General features: G+C 43.1%; 1 pseudogene; it reads left to right on the forward strand.

Annotated features, from left to right (window-relative positions):
• LOC128665667 (uncharacterized) overlaps positions 1 to 5,472 on the forward strand; it is a 63,236-nt pseudogene extending 57,764 nt beyond the window's left edge.
• Positions 5,473 to 6,000: the final 528 nt, after the last annotated feature.

Raw genomic sequence — 6,000 nt, forward strand, 5'->3', positions numbered from 1 at the left:
CAATGGCACGAGCAAACTGATGATTCACAATCGAACACTTTGTAATTTTAAAGATTACCAATACTGTTACAACAACTAGGATTGGTGTAACTAGTTGGCAAGTCGGCCTGGCACACAGGCTGGCAGGCAGGAGGGAACTGCAATTCAATGGCACTACTAGACTGCAGATTCACAGTCAAAAAAGTGATGATTTACAATATTTTCTATACTGTTATAACAACTATGATTGGTGGCACTAATTGGCTAGTTGGGCCTGGCACACAGGCTGGCAGGCAGGAGGGAACTGCAATTCAATGGCACTACTAGACTGCAGATTCACAGTCAAAAAAGTGATGATTTACAATTTTTTCAATACTGTTAAAACAACTATGATTGGTGGCACTAATTGGCTAGTTGGGCCTGGCACACAGGCTGGCAGGCAGGAGGGAACTGCAATTCAATGGCACTACTAGACTGCAGATTCACAGTCAAAAAAGTGATGATTTACAATTTTTTCAATACTGTTAAAACAACTATGATTGGTGGCACTAATTGGCTAGTTGGGCCTGGCACAAAGGCTGGCAGGCAGGAGGGAACTGCAATTCTAGGAGACTGAAGATTTGCAGTAAAAAAACTTATGATTTTAAATTTTTTCTATACTGTTACAAGAAATATGATTGGTGGCACTAATTGGCTAGTTGGGCCTGGCACACAGGCTGGCAGGCAGGAGGAAAGTGCAATTCAATGGAACGAGCAAACTGATGATTCACAAGCGAACAATTTGTAATTTTAAAGATTAACAATACTGTTACAACAACTAGGATTGGTGTAACTAGTTGGCAAGTCGGCCTGGCACACAGGCTGGCAGGCAGGAGGGAACTGCAATTCAATGGCACTACTAGACTGCAGATTCACAGTCAAAAAAGTGATAATTTATAATTTTTTCTATACAATTATAACAACTATGATTGGTGGCACTAATTGGCTAGTTGGACCTGGCACACAGGCTGGCAGGCAGGAGGGAACTGCAATTCAATGGCACTACTAGACTGCAGATTCACAGTCAAAAAAGTGATGATTTACAATTTTTTCAATACTGTTAAAACAACTATGATTGGTGGCACTAATTGGCTAGTTGGGCCTGGCACACAGGCTGGCAGGCAGGAGGGAACTGCAATTCAATGGCACTACTAGACTGCAGATTCACAGTCAAAAAAGTGATGATTTACAATTTTTTCAATACTGTTAAAACAACTATGATTGGTGGCACTAATTGGCTAGTTGGGCCTGGCACACAGGCTGGCAGGCAGGAGGGAACTGCAATTCAATGGCACTACTAGACTGCAGATTCACAGTCAAAAAAGTGATTATTTACAATTTTTTCAATACTGTTAAAACAACTATGATTGGTGGCACTAATTGGCTAGTTGGGCCTGGCACAAAGGCTGGCAGGCAGGAGGGAACTGCAATTCTAGGAGACTGAAGATTTGCAGTAAAAAAACTTATGATTTTAAATTTTTTCTATACTGTTACAAGAAATATGATTGGTGGCACTAATTGGCTAGTTGGGCCTGGCACACAGGCTGGCAGGCAGGAGGAAAGTGCAATTCAATGGAACGAGCAAACTGATGATTCACAAGCGAACAATTTGTAATTTTAAAGATTAACAATACTGTTACAACAACTAGGATTGGTGTAACTAGTTGGCAAGTCGGCCTGGCACACAGGCTGGCAGGCAGGAGGGAACTGCAATTCAATGGCACTACTAGACTGCAGATTCACAGTCAAAAAAGTGATAATTTATAATTTTTTCTATACAATTATAACAACTATGATTGGTGGCACTAATTGGCTAGTTGGACCTGGCACACAGGCTGGCAGGCAGGAGGGAACTGCAATTCAATGGCACTACTAGACTGCAGATTCACAGTCAAAAAAGTGATGATTTACAATTTTTTCAATACTGTTAAAACAACTATGATTGGTGGCACTAATTGGCTAGTTGGGCCTGGCACACAGGCTGGCAGGCAGGAGGGAACTGCAATTCAATGGCACTACTAGACTGCAGATTCACAGTCAAAAAAGTGATGATTTACAATTTTTTCAATACTGTTAAAACAACTATGATTGGTGGCACTAATTGGCTAGTTGGGCCTGGCACACAGGCTGGCAGATATGAGTCGTGGCTGGTAGGTAGGGCAGCAATTTAACACAGTATGCTGTGTAAGTGAGAAAAACACAGGCCTGATAGAAAATTAAGCTAGATTACACTAGCAAAATAATTTAAAAGTTTATATTTTAATATTAAAATAATGTTAAGCAGTGCACATATGAGTGGTGGCACTGGCTGGCTGCTACGTAGGGCAGCAATTAACAACAGTATGCTCTGTAAGTCAGATAGACAGTTAGACACAGGCCTGATAGAAAATAAAATTAGATTACACCAGCATAATGATTTAAAGATTTTTTTTGGGAATTTAAAGAAAAAGGTTAAGCACATATGAGTCGTGGCTGATAGCCTTGGAAGGGCAGCAATTAAACACAGTATGCTCTGTAAGTCAGCAAAACGCACAGGCCTGATAGAAAATGATATTAGATTACACTAACAAAAAAATTTAAAAGTTTTTTTTTATAATTTAAAATAAGGAGAAGCAGATATGAGTGGTGGCTGCCTGGCACAGAGCAATTAACCAAAAGTTTGCTGTGTGTGCTGTGTGAGCCTGACAGACACAGGCCTGATAGAAAATTAAATTAGATTACACTAGCAAAATGATTTAAAGTTTTTTTTTTGTTGGGGAATTTAAAAAAAGGTTAAACACATATGAGTCGTGGCTCATAGACTAGGGAGGGCAGCAATTAAACACAGTATGCTCTGTAAGTCAGCAAAACGCACAGGCCTGATAGAAAATGATATTAGATTACACTAACAAAAAAATTAAAAAGTTTTTTTTTATAATTTAAAATAAGGAGAAGCAGATATGAGTGGTGGCTGCCTGGCACAGAGCAATTAACCAAAAGTTTGCTGTGTGTGCTGTGTGAGCCTGACAGACACAGGCCTGATAGAAAATGAAATTAGATTACACTAGCAAAATGATTTAAAAGTTTTTTTTTAAATTTAAAATAATGTTATAAGCGGATATGACCACTGGTGGCTGGCACAGAGCAATGAACCAGAGTATATGCTGTGTGACACAGGCCTGAATAAAAAAAATAATTTCAAATTTTTGTTGGTTAAATTTAAACTAATGTTGTTAGGCAGATATCAGTGGTGGCAGTAATCACAGCATATGCTGTGAGCCTTACACACAGGCTGAAAGCCAGGCAAATGCTAATAAAATGCTAATAAAAATATGAAGAAAAAAAAAAAACGTCTCGAATTATAGCCCTAAAAAGGGCTTTTTGGGGTGCTGTCCTTGCAGCAGAGATGAGATGAGTCCTTCAGGACTGTATTGGACACTAAATACACTAGCCTAGCTATCTATTTCCCGATAATGTCAGCAGCAGCAACACAAAATGTCCTCTCACTAACAAAGCAAGGTCGTTATGAGTCTAAAATGGCTGCTGCCAAGAAGAGGGGAGGGTCTGTGAGGGAGTGTCTGATGCTGATTGGCTCTAATGTGTCAGAAGGCTGTGACATACAGGGTCAAAGTTTCCTCAATGATGACACATAGGGGGCGGATCGAACATCGCATGTGTTCGCCCGCAGCTGTGAACGCGAACAACCGAAGTTCGCCATGAACCGTTCGCGGTCGAACAGTTCGGGACATCACTAATTGCAAACAGTCCCCTTCCCTATTCTGTTTTCTTTTCTATTTTTACTATGGAGGCATACCAGCAGCAGACCAAGGAAATGATGGCACTGTTATGCCAGGAGAGAGATATTCCCTCCCGTGGGAATACAAAAGATGGATTAATACAAGCTCTTGGACTATGACGGCACCCAGGCCCCACAATATGAAGCCTCAGGAGAGGTGTCTGCAGCTGTGGGCAGTGATTCATTAAGCTCTGGAGATCCCTTGGACTGTTATTTGCAAACCGTTCCAAAACATATGGGCTCAGCGGATACAACTTTGCACATGAAGCTCATTCTCAAATTCCAAGAACAGCAGGCTGCTGAGCATGGTTCTGAGAGAGACAGAGAGGCTGCGAGGGAAGCAGCGGAGAGGGAGGCTCTGATCGTAGGGAGACAGGCTGAGAGACAGACAGGCTGCCAGGGAAGCAGATGAGCACCAGGCTGAGAGAGAGAGATGCTCTGGCCACAGGAGACAGGCTGAGAGACAGACAGGCTGCCAGGGAAGCAGATGAACGACAGCCTGAGAGAGAGTATCAGTTAAAGCTTGCATGGTTGGAGAGAGAAACTGTCTCATCTATTGTTAGTGAACCTAGAGACTCCTCTTTAATAAAAACCTAGAGAAAGATGGAGACTTGGATATATTCCTGCGCAGCTTTGAAAAAGTTTGCAGACAGTTCCAGCTACCAAGGGAGCAGTGGGCCAAGTATCTTACCCCTGGTCTGAAAGGTCCTGCACTGGAGGCTTTTGCAGAACTTGCTCCAGAATGTGATCAGGACTATGATGCAATTAAAGCTGCACTGCAGAGGAGGTATAATCTGACTCCTGAGGTGTACAGAAAGACATTCCATACTCTGCAGAGGAGTACATCAGAGAGCTATACTGCAGTTGTTGGAAGCCTGACCACAGCATTTAAACAGTGGACCAAAGGGCTAAAGATTGCCACTATGGAGGAGCTGGGAGATCTAATAGTGAAGGAGCAATTCCTACAGCTGTGCCCAGCAGAAGTACAGGAATGGGTGCTGGATCGAAAACCCAAAACAGCATTTGAGGTGGGTGAGCTGACAGATGTTTACATAGCCAACAGGTCACCAGTGAATGGGAGAAAATCCTTTGTTAAGGGGGCATCCATCTGGAAAGGAGCTGCTTTGCAACCCCCCTTCACCAAGCCTGTTGTGCCTTTGTTTAATGTGTCTGTACCCTCTGAAAAAGGAGGGGTGAGTGCTGCACCTGGGCAGGGGGTATACCCGCAGGTGTTTTTCTTGCAACAACGTGGGCCACATCAGCTCCACTTGCCCAGAGAAGATTAAATTGGTGCATTCAGATGGAGGGAGTAATCCCTCAGAAGTACCAGCATCTGTTTTGTTTGTTACACGGCCAGAAGAAAGAAACAATGAAAACTTACAACATGTGACTGTCGGAGCTAAAGTAACATTGGGGCTTCGGGGGAAATAGGTGCAGCAGTGACTCTCGTGCATCCAGGGCTGGTGAGCACTAAGGACATTATTCCTGGCAGGACTGTAGCAGTTAAAGGGATTGGGGGAATGCAATTGGCAGTGTCTATTGCACGTGTATACCTTGATTGTGGGGCGGGGAGAGGTTTTATTCCTAATGATGTTTTACTGGGTACTGATCTGGGCAGGTTGTTATCCTTGTATGTGCCTGACAATGATACATGTGACATTAGCTGTGGGCCCTTATAAGCAGAGGGCTGTGTGTAAAAAAGCTCAGAGACATGCTGACCAGGAGGGAGGACAGGGTACATATGTGCAAGCTGCTGTGCCTGAACTAGGGGGTGTCTGTGCTGAGATATGAAAATGTAAGAGGAGAGACTGACTGGAGAGAAGGACAGATAGATGGTGTGAGTCTGTCTGTGCTTAGCCCAGTAGGATATGGAGAACCGAATTTAACTGTACAGTGTGAGACTGACTGGGGAGAAAGGCAAATAGAATGTGTGGGTCTGTCTGTGCCTGAACTGGAAGTATTTCTAGAACATAGTTTAAATGTACAGGAAGAAAATAACTCTGAAAGGAGGCAGATGGGTGATGTGTGTCTGTCTGTGCTTGAAACAGTGGAGTATAAAGAAAGGAGTGAGCATATGGGGGGAGAGAATGACTGGATGACTGGGCTGCAGGATGATGTGTGCCAGTCTGTGCCAGAAAAAGTGGAATCCCCTGTGGAAAGAAAGAGACAGGATATATGGGATAACTGGCAGAAGGAAGATATGTGCT

This window comes from Bombina bombina, chromosome 1 (genome assembly GCF_027579735.1).
Source record: "Bombina bombina isolate aBomBom1 chromosome 1, aBomBom1.pri, whole genome shotgun sequence".
Taxonomy (NCBI): Eukaryota; Metazoa; Chordata; class Amphibia; order Anura; family Bombinatoridae; genus Bombina; species Bombina bombina.